Here is a 13,158-nt window from a genome sequence, read left to right as displayed (position 1 = left end):
AATCAAAAATTGGTCGCAGACTGGAAACAAAGAGTAGGGATTAACGGTCCCTTTCAGAATGGCAGGCAGTGACTAGTGGGTACCATAAGGCTCTGTGCTGGGACCCGCAGCTATTTACAATGTACATTAATGATTTAGGTGAAGGGATTAAGAGTAACATTAGCAAATTTGCAGATGACACAAAGCTGTGTGGCAGTGTGAACTGTGAGGAGGATGCTATGAGAATGCAGGGTGACTTTAACAGTTTGGGTGAGGGCATATGCATGGAAGATGCAGTTTAATGGGGATAAATGTGAGGTTATCCACTTTGGTGGCAGGAAGGCAGATTATTATCTGAATGGTGTCAAGTTAGGAAAAATGGAAGTACAACGAGATCTGGGTGTCCTTGTTCAGCAGTCACTGAAAGTAAGCATGCAGGTTCAGCAGGCAGTGAAGAAAGCGAATGGCATGTTGGTCTTCATAACAAGAGGAGTTGAGTATGGGAATAAAGAGGTCCTTCTACAGTTGTACTGAGCCCTAGTGAGACCACACCTGGAGTATTGCATGCAGTTTTGGTCTCCAAATTTGAGGAAGGACATTCTTACTTTTGAGGGAGTGCAGCATAGGTTCACAAGGTTAATTCCCGGGATGGCGGGACTGTCATATGTTGAAAGAATGGAGTGACTATGATTGCATACACTGGAATTTAGAAGGATGAGAGGATTTCTTATTGAAACATATAAGGTTATTAAGGGATTGGACACATTAGAGGCAGGAAACATGTTCTCAATGTTGGGGGAGTCCAGAACCAGGGGCCACAGTTTAAGAATAAGGGGTAGGACATTTAGAACGGAGAGGAGGAACAACTTTTTCACCCAGAGAAATGTGAATCTGTGGTATTCTCTGCCTCAGAAGGCAGTGGAGGCCAATTCTCTGGATGCTTTCAAGAGAGATAGCAGGGTCAAGAGATATGGGGAGAAGGCAGGAAAGGGGTACTGATTGTGATTGATCAGCCATGATCACAGTGAATGGCTTGAAGGGCTGAATGGCCTGCTCCTGCACCTATTGTCTATTGATATGGATCACTTGCAGGCAGATGAAATGTTTATCTTGGCATCATGCTTGGCACATACATTACATGCTGAATGGCTTATTATTGTGCTACTCTATGTTGCATGCATATGCTCTGTGTGACTGCAGGAGTGATCAATTTGAAGTGTAAACAATTATCATGAAAGGTTTCGTTAAACAGGATCAACTTGTTAAGTTTGCCTCAACCGCATCAAGTGTTCCTTCATTATCATGTGTACCAAGTTGGAGTGAGTTTGTTTTTTTTTGCATGCAGATCAGTAAGATGATTGGCATACATAAATACATTCCCGGTTCAGTACATGGATAGATTGACCATTTGTGCTCGGCCTGCATTGTTCACTGCATCTGTTGGGTTGTTTTTTGTTCCCGTTGCTTGCATCTTGCCGCCTTGAGCAGGCAAGCTGTCTGTCGATGCCCCTTCTGCACGATTCGCCGTGGAAAGCAGTGGCAGAACCTGCCCTGGTCGAATTTCCCCCAGCGCTGCATTCGGGGACCTGCTGCCGTTGAACCCAAACCTGATGAGAATTGGCCCAAGATCAGAGACTTCAATCAATTTCAGTCCAGGAAGGTAGGGCCCAAAATAACCCCACTGGGTTCGTTCTGTAATGTCTTCTTGTGTAGGAAGGAACTGCAGATGCTGGTTTACACCGAAGATAGACACAAAATGCTGGACTAACTCAGTGGGACTGGCAGCATCTCTGGAATGGAGAAGGAATGGGTGACGTTTCGGGCCGACACCCCCACCACCCCCCCTTCATTTACCTGACCCACTTAAACACAATACTCATGAATTACATTTTTGCACATATATCTTTATTTTAAAATTTATATATTTTTTAAATATGCCAACAGTTGAGAGAACATAATAAGGAGAATGTACATTTTTGCATTAACTACACAGTGATTTGCCCGAGGGAAAATAGAACACGTCATCATGAACATTTTCTACACTTGTTCAATTTCAATTGATGGCAATAGCTCATTGCAAATGCCAATGCTAGTATAGAAAGTAGACTTCCTATGTTCATGATGGGCAAGATTTGAAATGGGCATAGGCAATCATGTTGATAAGTGATAGGAGCAGAATTAGTCCATTCGGCCCTTCAAGTCACGGCTGATCCCTCTTAGCCCCATTCTCCTGCCTTCTCCCCATATCTCCTGACACCAAGTATACACTGCATCTACTTTAGAGAGCAATGTACATATATGCATATATATACACATTGCTATGTACATATATATATATATATATTAAAACCACGATTGTGGCTAACATCTCTGAATAATATATGTAATAAAAAATAATATCATTTATCGGTAATAACAGCGGAGATTAATACAGTTAAATTGAATTGAATTGAATACCTTTATTGTCATTTAGACCTTACGGTCTGAACGAAATTTCGTGCCTGCAGTCATACATACAATAATACAATAATAAACAACAATAAACACAAATTAACACCACCACAGTGTATCCTCCAAGCACCTCCTCACTGTGGTGGAGACAAAAATCTTAGGGTTACTGTCTCTTCCCTCCTCTTCTCCCTCTGCGCTGAGGCGATTCCCCACCGGGCGATGGCACAACAGTCCCGCGGCTCACCGAACCCCGCAACGGGCCGGCTCAAACACAGCGGCCCGGGGTGGTCGAAGTTGCCGCCCTCCAGTCCAGCACACGCAGCCGCTGGCCCGCGGCTCAACCCAGGACTCAGGTCACCGCCGCCAGAACTCCGTCCCAGCCACCGGAGCACCGTTCCAGCCCCGAGCCGGATCGCCCTCACGTGAGTACCGTTCTCCCTTGGGCTGGGCCACTCTGACGGGAGTGCCGTTCTCCCTCGGGCTGGGCCACTCCGACGGGCCACAGCCCCTCACGGGAGAGTCTCTCAGCCCCTCGCCAGGCCGCTCTCACGAGAGCGCAGTTCCAGCCCCGGGCTGGGCCACCCTCACGGGAGCGAGCTCAGGGCGAGTCCTGTCAGCTGCCTCCAGAGTCCCGAGGTCGCCAGCTCCGTCATTTGGCCTCAGCGTAGACGGAGGCAGAGAAGAGGGATACGACAAAAAGGTCGTATTCCCCCGAAGGGAGAGACAGCAAGCCCCGTTTCACCCCCCACATAAACACAACCTAAAAAAACAAAAACGTAACTAGACAAAACGAAAAAAAAAAAATGATGTGACATGTGAGATTACTTCAGAAAGGTTCTTCAAATCTCCATTTCCAATCCTCCTCCAAGTAGTTTGCAAACGGTGCCTATTGTGGATCGGTGCTCGATCCCGTAATCTGATAATGTTTTTTCGTTTTCCAATTCCTGGGTGGAGAAAAGTAGTCTCAGATAATCTATACCCGCGAGTCCTGTAACAGAGGGAACGGAAGAAAGAAAGCTAAACACAACCCAATATTATTTTGTTTAAGAAAGACCTACAGAAGCCCCAATACTATTTTAGACTCTTTGGTTAGTAATTCGTCTGATTTAAAAAAAAAAAAAATGATTAAACCCAGCGTCGCATCGAGAAAACCGAATTCAAATATTGTAATGTATAGGAAGGAACTGCAGATGCTGGTTTAAACCGAAGGCAGTCACAAAATGCTGGAGTAACTCAACGGGACAGGCAGCATCTCTGGAGATAAGGAATGGGTGAACGTTTCGGGTCGAGACCCTTCTTCAGACTGATTAGGGATAAGGGAAGCGAGAGATAGGCGAAGATGAAAGAACAATGAATGAACGGCATGCAAAAAAGTAACGAATGCAATATTAGCAACAAAAGCCCGCAGTTATCAGTCAGTTCACCCGAAGCCCAGGTTCAACTCCCAGCCCTCAACGAACCAAAGTGTTAACCGATTTTCATCTTAGTCGTTTCGGGAACTTGTATGATACATGTTATTCATGTACCCTGAGGGAAGGGCCGAATGGCCTACTCCTGCACCTATTTTCTATGTTTACCTGTGAGAGAAGGTAGTCTCGTTATCAGCAGTTTCTTTAACGTGACGATCTTCATCCCCTTGAATTCACGTTCAGACTCCGATATATCAATAATTCTTCTTTCGTCGTTGATTCCAATCACGATTAGTTGATAGGTTTTTCCCATTTCGCTGTCACTGCGGCGCCGCCCGCAACGCTCAGTTTATCAGAAAGCCGCAAGAGAGGTGGCAGATGCGGGAATATGGAGCAAAATAAAAGAGAGAATCTCGGGGAGGTCGGGTAGCACCTGTGGAGACAAATGGACGTGTAGGGTGCTGAACTGGAAAGGGGAGAGAGGTGTTGGCCCATATGAAGAGGTGAAGGGAGGGGTGGGGCGAGATGTGAGAAGCAGGAGGTGGATCAATGAGAGGAGGGGTTGATTGGTAAATAAGGGTCAGGCGGAGAAAGGTGTGTCGGACAGAGGCTGAGATGATCAGCTGGGGGCACAAATGCTACAGTCTCTGCAATCTCGTAGCCAGGAAGGCAAAGGATGAAACTAAAATAAGGCAGAGGTGGTAGTAATGGGTGGAACAGAGGTGGGTGGGGAGGAGGTGAGCAGTGGGGAGGGGTTCTAGTGGGGGGAGTGTGTGCAGATGAACAGGTGGGGTGCTGGTGTAGCGAATAAAGAACATTTTGCTCGACCTGCTTGGTCACTCACACTACACTGGGAGATAAACAGGACTACAGGCAGCTGGGGGAAATGGTGGGAAGAAGGTCCACGTGGGAATCATTGGCTTTGTGGTAGATGTCGGTGGTTAGTTTGTCTCCAGAGATGGAGACAGAGAGATCAAGAAAGGGAAGTGAGGTGTCCATGGGAATTTGAGGGCTGGGTGGAAGTTTGTGGTGAGCACTTTGTGGAGCACTATTCTCTATCAGCCACCTTGATCTCCCATGTCAGCCATTTTAATTCCCTGGCCTCGTTTCTGCTCTTTCATTCCAAATGTAGGGTCTTGAATTGAAAAGTCGACTGAACATTTGTCTCCATTTATAGAAATTATTTGCATGAAGGCTTTGAAGTTGCTAGATTTTCTGCCAATGTTGAGATGAGATAGCACAGTCTTGTACCCAGAGTAGGAGAATCAAAAACCAGAGGACATAGGTTTAAGATGAGGGAGGAAAGATTTAATAGGGACCTGAAGGGCATCTGTTTTTATGCAAAGGGTGGTAGGTATATGGAACAAGCTGCCGGAGGAGATTGCTGAGGCAGATACTGCCACAACATGAAAAAAACAAAAACATTTGGACAAGTACATGGATAGGATAGTTTTAGAGAGAATGTGTAGGAAGGAACTGCAGATGCTTGTTTGGACAAGTACATGCCTGACCCACTTAGTTCCACCTATTTTTTGCTCTGGTAAAGGATTGTTGATTCAGGATTGTACCTTCAGACAGCCTTAAGCAATTCCAATACCAAGAAATCTCTTTGGTGCATAAATATAAATAACTTTCAATCGCTTCAGGCAAAGTGAACAGCTTTATTACATTACAGCTATTCAACAAAGTCGGGATTATGCGCTGTGAAAATAGTGAAAATGCCATATTCCAGAATTTCCAGCCTTATTTTCTGCTACAATGGCCAATGTTGGATCATTTCAGATTTGGAGCAGATAAGCGATAAGATACTCAGAGCTTTAGCTGTCCACATTATAAAGAATGAATTAATAAGATTGCATGCCACAGTGGCACCACAATTACTATTGCAGCTTTAGAGCTCTGTCAATGCTGATTTACTCTAATGGCTGTGTGGAGTCTGCATGTTCTCCCCATGACCTCCTGAGAGTTCTGCCTTCCTTTGCATCCCAAAGACATGCTGGTAGGTTAATTGACCACTGCAATTGACCCCTTTACTGTATTGGTGACAAAATAATCACAGGGTACTGTGTGAGGGATGCAATTCACATGACAAAGAGTTACAATGAATAAACAAATGACTGGGATTCCGCTGAGGTTAGGAGCTGGCATGGACTCGGTGTGCCAAATGGCCTCTATCTTTGTCACAGTAAATGAGTTGAAAAGAGGAGACAGAAAGCAGTAATGTACACGCAGTTAGCTTAAAACGTCTCACTGGAGAAACATGAGATATTACAGTAGGGCTTCTGGAAAAATGAATCCTGATCGGGCAAAGACAATATTGTTTTATGAAGATCATGCTTGACTAATTTATTTGTATTCTTTGAAGAAGCACCATGTGCTGTGGATAAAGTGGATTCAGTCAATAAACAGTCGTACATTTCCAGATGCCATTTAAGAAGATGCCACGTTCAAAGTTATCGCAGAAGATAAAAGATGGCGGTGAAGGTAACAGATTGGTGTTGACACATTGGTCGGTGACAAGAAATAACAGAGTAGGTGAATCTGTCATTTTCTGATTGGCAATGATGTAACAAAAGGTGTACCACAAGGACTGGCGCTGAGGCATTTTTATAATTTGTAATAATTATTTGGATGAAGGTAAGGTTGCTAGATTTTCTATTGATGCTAAAATGTGATAGGGTAAATGCACAGAGCAGGAGGGTGAGAGATGATCATATAGAAGTGTTTAAGATCATGAGAGGAGTAGATAGGGTGAATGCACAGTCTTGTACCCAGAGTAGGGGAATCAAAAAACAGAGGACGTAGGGTTAAGGTGAGGGAGAATAGGAACCTGAGGGGCATCTGTTTGTATGCAAAGGGTGGTAGGTATATGGAACAAGCTGCCGGAGGAGATAGCTTAGGCAGGTACTACCACAACAGTGGGGAAAAAAAGCATTTGGACAAGTACATGGATAGGATAGGTTTATCGGGAATGTGTAGAAAGGAACTGCAGATGCTGGTTTAAACTGAAAATAGATACAAAAAGCTGGAGTAGCTCAGCGGGTCAGGGAGCATCCCTGGAGAAAACAAATAGGTTACATTTTGGGTTGAGACCATTCTTCATAGTAAACAAGTCTCTGAAAAAGTGTCTCGACCTGAAATGTCACCTATTCCTTTTCTCCAGAAATGCTGCCTGACCAGTTGAGTTACTCCCAGCTTTTTGTGGGAGAATAGGGTTAGGATGGAGAGATAGATCAGCCACGAATGAATGGCAGAGTTTAGAGGGATAAGGTTTAGAGGGATATGGGCCAAAGGCAGGCAGTGGGACTAGTGTGGTTGGGTCATATTGGTTAGTGTGGGCAAGTTAGGCTGTAGGGCTGTACGACTGACTCGATCCAGTGGTTTGTTTTGTACAAAATCATTGCTCAAACAGGTTTTGACTGTGAGGCAGGAATGCTGCAGTAAGTGAGTGTCTGTCACATAACAAGCTAGTCTGTATGAAACAGCATTCATTCCTAAGTAAGCAGTCACATTATAATTTCTTAATCAAGCACAAGGGCACATATTAGTCGACCCAAATCCAATTATCTCAATCCCAATAAGACCAGAAGCAGGCATGTGGGAAACAGGTCATTGTTATATTTTGTACATACCCTGATATACCCAACTATGTACTTTTACATAATAAAATTCCCAGCACTGTATCAAAAGAGATCATCTGTGCTTTATAATCAACATCAGCATTGTTTGCTGGTCTTTGCATTAACAAAGTCAGCTCACATGTCATTGTTGAGAACAATTGTTAAGTTCAGGCATTGTGTTGCAGAGACTTGTGAGTTAGTGCAGAGGGGGAAATAAGCCTTTGTAGTTAGTATCAACAAAATTGGAAAGGACAGCCGAATATCAAATGGCGGTGCAGGCTCGAAGGGCCGAATGGCCTACTCCTGCACCTATTTTCGATGTTTCTAACAGAGAAAGATTACATTTTGGATCAGATTGTAATCTTGGGCAAATGCTTATCTGTACTATCTGCAACTTACTGGTACTTGCATCAACATTCCTGTAGTTACTGTACGTACAATCATCATGCTTACACATTAGCAAGATTTTCCAGTTCCTTCATTATTCTGATAAATTTTGTAGTTGTGCTTCCAGAATGTGGTTTGTCTTCATTTGATTGTGAACTGATATCCCTGCAGGTGACGGGTGCCTACTGATATATACTGTTCCCCAAGTGAAGCACATGATTATTAATGCACACTTTGAAAATATCTAGAAGGGGGATTTTGGTAGAAATCTCAATCAGGATTCCAAAGGAAACTCTGAAGCAAATATTTGCATTTCGTTCTTTGAATGTACAAACAAAAACTAACAAATGGAAGGTGATGTGGGCTATTTGGCCCTTTCTGCCAGCTCTATAGTTCAGTACTATTATGGCTGATCTTTTATTTCCGCACCACTTGACTGTGTTAACCCTTTATTAATTTCAATCAATCAATCAATCAACCTTTATTGTCATCTTGCAAGCAACAGTTGTACAGTGCAAAATGAAAAGACGTTTCCCAGGGAATAGCGGAGCATCGCACATGAAATTTAAAACATTTCACACATAATAACACTAAAAACAATCCAGTCCCTGATGGAACAGTATAAATAGTTAAAAGCAGGTAAAACAACAACGTTAAAATACAGTAAAACCAATCATAAAAATGTCCGGGGCAGCTGATTTGAGTGGCCAGTGCCAGTTATTAAAGTGGCCAGTGCCAGTTATTAAAGTGTCCGTGCCAGCCGCAGAATCAGGTGACTGTGAGTACAGAGTGACTGTTTAGCAGCCTCACAGCCTGTGGCAGGAAGCTGTTTAGCAGTCTTGTAGTCCGGGCTTTGATGCTGCGATATCTCTTGCCTGATGGCAGGAGATCCAGGTGTATGTGGAGGGGGTGCAGTTTGTCCTTAGCAATTCTCTGGGCTTTTTTCAGACAGCGGCTCTGGAACAGTTCTTGTACCGAGCGTAGGGAGACGCCAATGATCCTCTCTGCTCCCCTCACTACCCTCTGCAGAGCCTTCCTGTCCGAGCAGTTGCAGGTGGAGTACCACGTATTTATGCAGTACGTGAGTACAGACTCCACCGTACCCCTGTAGAAAGTCCTGAGGATGTTGGTGGGGAATGAGGCCTGTTTTAGTTTCCTCAGGAAGTGCAGTCGCTGATGGGCCCGTTTGACGGTCCCAGTGGTGTTCCTGGACCTGGGTGGAAAATTCCAAATGTTCTCTCTCTGCTGGGAGAAGAAATGTCACTTTGGGGTTAATTAAGAGATACAGCACGGAAACAGGCCCTTCAGCCCACTGAGTCCATGCCAACCAGCGATCTCCGCACACTAACACTATCTTATACAAACCTGTAGGAGGAAAACCCACACAGGTCATGGGGCAAACGTACAAACTCTGTGCAGACAAGTATTCATAGTCAGGATAGTCTGGGGTCCCTGGCACTGTAAGGCAGCAACTCTACCGCTGTGTCACCATGCTGCCCTGTACACGATCCGTTAATATCTCAAAATTGGTCCTTCTCTGTCTTTGAAACCGAGGCTCCACAGCCCACCTGGGTGGAAAATTCCAAATGTTCTCTCTGCTGGGAGAAGAAATGTCACTTTTGTCTCAAATGGCACCTAAATGTCACCTCTGTTCTTATTTTGATTCTAGACTCATGGTTCTAGACAACATCACCAGAAGGGCCGTTCTCGCATTCAGGGCACCCTGTGTCAAACCCTAAAAAGAGGTTTATGATTTCATGGGATCACCTCTTATCCTTCTAAATGCAGGAAAGTAGAGATTGAAACATCTGCTCAATCCCTCCTTGTAGGACAAACTTATGAAAAGGACGTTCTTTTAGGAAGGAGATGAGGAGAAATTTCTTTAGTCAGAGGGTCTGTGTAATTCTTTGCCACAGAAGGCTGTGGAGGCTGTCAGTGGACATTTTTGATAGATTCTTGATTCGTACAGGTGTCGTAGGGAGAAGGTGGGAGAATGGGGTTAGGATGGAGGGATAGATCAGCCACGAATGAATGGCAGAGTAGACTTGATGCTCAAAATGGCCTAAATCTACCCCTATCACTTATGACCTTATGAAGCAAGAGAGAGAGAAAGATGCATGGAACTGCATATACTGGCTTACACAAAAAAAGAGACAGTGTTGAGGAGAAATGTTGGTGTTGAGAGAAGAGGTAACGGCTGCAAGGTGGGGATTCCTTGCCAGAGATAAAGACCCAGAGGTGGAGATGAGGAATGTTGGAGTCAGGAGCAGGGGTCATTATTGGGAAGCGTGAAGAAGGGTCTCGCCCCAAAACATAATCTTTCCTTTTACTCCAGAAATGCTGCTTAATCTGCTGAGTTACTCCAGCATTTTGTCTTTATTTTCCCATGAAGCAAACTAGATCATCTTTGCTGCATGCTTCTTTCACAAGTATATCTGTGTTTGGACAGGGAGACCAAACTTGTGCACAGCATTCCAAATCTGATATGCCCTTTACAATTTGAGCAAGCTATCTCTTGCTCTAATGACCTTGCCAAAAAGGACAGTATTCCTCACTACTTGCTGAACGTCAAGTCTAGTCAAGAGAATGTATTGTCATGTGTCCCAGATAGGACAATGACATTCTTGCTTGCTGCAGCACAACAGAATATTGTAGGCATAAATACAGAACAGATCAGCCTGTCTATGTATCATAGACCATATATATACACACATAAATAAACTGATAAAGTGCAATAGGCTGTTATAGTTCAGAGTTTGTTTGAAGTTGTGTTTAATAATCTGATGGCTGTGGGGAAGAAGCTGTTCCTGAACTTGAATGTTGCAGATTTCAGGCTCCTGTACCTTCTACCTGATGGTAGCAGAGAGATGAGTGTGTGGCCAGGATGGTGTGGGTCCTTGATGATGTTGGCAGCCTTATAGAGGCAGCGACTATGATAGATCCCCTCGATGGTGGGGAGATCAGAGCCGATGATGGACTGGGCAGTGTTTACAAATTTTTGCAGCCTTTTCCGCTCCAGGGCGCTCAAGATACAGAACCAAGCCACGATGCAACCGGTCAGCATGCTCTCTACTGTGCACCTGTAGAATGTAAAGTGATCCATGTATAAGAACATCTATTACAATGTCCTCACTATTGAATATTGCTTTTTCTCTTTATGTTTTCTAACAATGGTAGATACTACTATATACACTACATTATATACTACTGGATAGAGAGACTGAACCTGCCTAAAATACTTAGTGTTAACTTAGTTTTAATTGAGAGATACAACATGGAAACAGTCTCTCCAGCCCACCAAGTCCACAATGAACATTGATGTCCTGTTCACACTAGTTCTGTGTTAACCCACTTTCCCATCCACTGCCTGCATACTAGGGGTAAATTACAGAGGCCGATTAACCTACAAGCCCACAGGTTGCAGGGATGTGTGAAGAAACCGGTGCAAACTCCACACAGACAGCACCTGGGATCAGGATCGAACAGGGTCTCTAGCGGTGTGAGGCAGCAGCTCCACCTGAACAAGGGGTAGGCTATTTATTACCGAGATGAAGAAAAACGTTTCCAACCAGAGAGTTGTGAATCTGTGGAATTCTCTGCCACAGAAGGCAATGGAGGCCAATTCACTGGATGTTTTTAAGAGAGAGCTAGATATAGTTCTTAGGGCTAACAGAATCAAGGGATATAGGGAGAAAGCATGAACGGGGTACTGATTTTGGATGATCAGCCATAATCATATTGAATGGCTGAATGGCCTACTTTCTATGTTTCTATGTTTACCAGCTGTGCCACTGTGCCACCCTTTACAGGCCTCTATACAGCTGAAGTACCATGTTTGTACACACATACCCAAATCCTCTTGCAATAAAGACAACAGACTGGCTGCCTTCCTAATTGCTCACTGAGTCTTATATTAACTCTGTGATGTGAGTATTTCAATAACTTTCATAGAAACATAGAAAATAGGTGCAGGAGGAGGCCATTCGGCCCTTCGAGCCAGCACCGGCATTCATTGTGATCATGGCTGATCGTCCCCTATCAATAACCCGTGCCTGCCTTCTCCCCATATCCCTTGACTCCACTAGCCCTTAGAGCTCTATCTAACTCTCTCTTAAATCCATCCAGTGACTTGGGCCTCCACTGCCCTCTGTGGCAGGGAATTCCATAAATTCACAACTCTCTGGGTGAAAAAGTTTTTTCTCACCTCAGTCTTAAATGGCCTCCCCTTTATTCTAAGACTGTGGCCCCTGGTTCTGGACTCGCCCCACATTGGGAACATTTTTCCTGCATCTAGCTTGTCCAGTCCTTTTATAATTTTATGTGTTTCTATAAGATCCCCCCACATCCTTCAAAACAATAGGAATGTTTATTTGGCCCACCTAAAGGCCTCTTAAACAACACTATCATACCTGGTTTCATCAGCGCTCTTGCCAGCTATTCTAGGCAGCCAGCCACCATCTATGTCACTCAAATTCTATATACTTCTATCAGGTCTAATGTAAATTTGTTCAACCTCCCCTTCTAGCTGACAGCTAATGCCCTCTAATCCAGACAGCACAGTGGTAAGCCTCTTCTGCACCCGCTCCAAAGCCACTACATCTCTCCTGTAATGGGGCAACCACAAGAGAATACAATGAAAGCTCCAAATGGGGCCTAACCGTAACCCTATATTCTCTTGTGTTTTGAAAAATTAGACTTGATTTCATTGAAATGCATAAAATACTTCACATGGTAGACATGGTAAATGTGGAACTGGTCTCCCTGGCTGTGGTCTCTTGAATTAAGTTAACATTAAGTTGACATTGCAGCCAAATGTAAGACCAACACTAGCAGAAATTCTCTCAACACAATTCTGTCAACACAAATATACACACCATGTGTAAACTACATCCACAGTTCAGACATCCCTTCCTCTAGTATATTGCTTGGTTTGGTATAGTAGAAATTTGGTGACAAGGTGGCACAGCGGTTGAGTTGCTGCCTTACAGCGCCAGAGACCCATGTTCGATTCTAACTATGGAGTTTGTACGTTCTTGTGTGACTGCGTGGGTTTTCTCCGGGTGCTCCAGTTTCCCACCACACTCCAAAGACGTAGAGGTTTGTAAGTTAATTTGGCTTCGGTAAAAATTGTAAATTGTCCCTCGTCTGAGGGATAGTGCTCGTGTGCGGGGATCGCTGGTCAGCATGGACTCGGTGGGCCGAAGGGCCAGCTTCCATGCTGTATTTCTAAACTAAATTAAACATTTCTATTGAAAGTTCAGTAAGTTCAATCAGTCAGTCTCCTTAGGTGGAGCTGGAAACAGAAGCAAAAA

This window comes from Amblyraja radiata, chromosome 13 (genome assembly GCF_010909765.2).
Source record: "Amblyraja radiata isolate CabotCenter1 chromosome 13, sAmbRad1.1.pri, whole genome shotgun sequence".
Taxonomy (NCBI): domain Eukaryota; kingdom Metazoa; phylum Chordata; class Chondrichthyes; order Rajiformes; family Rajidae; genus Amblyraja; species Amblyraja radiata.
This window is presented reverse-complemented; position numbering follows the sequence as displayed.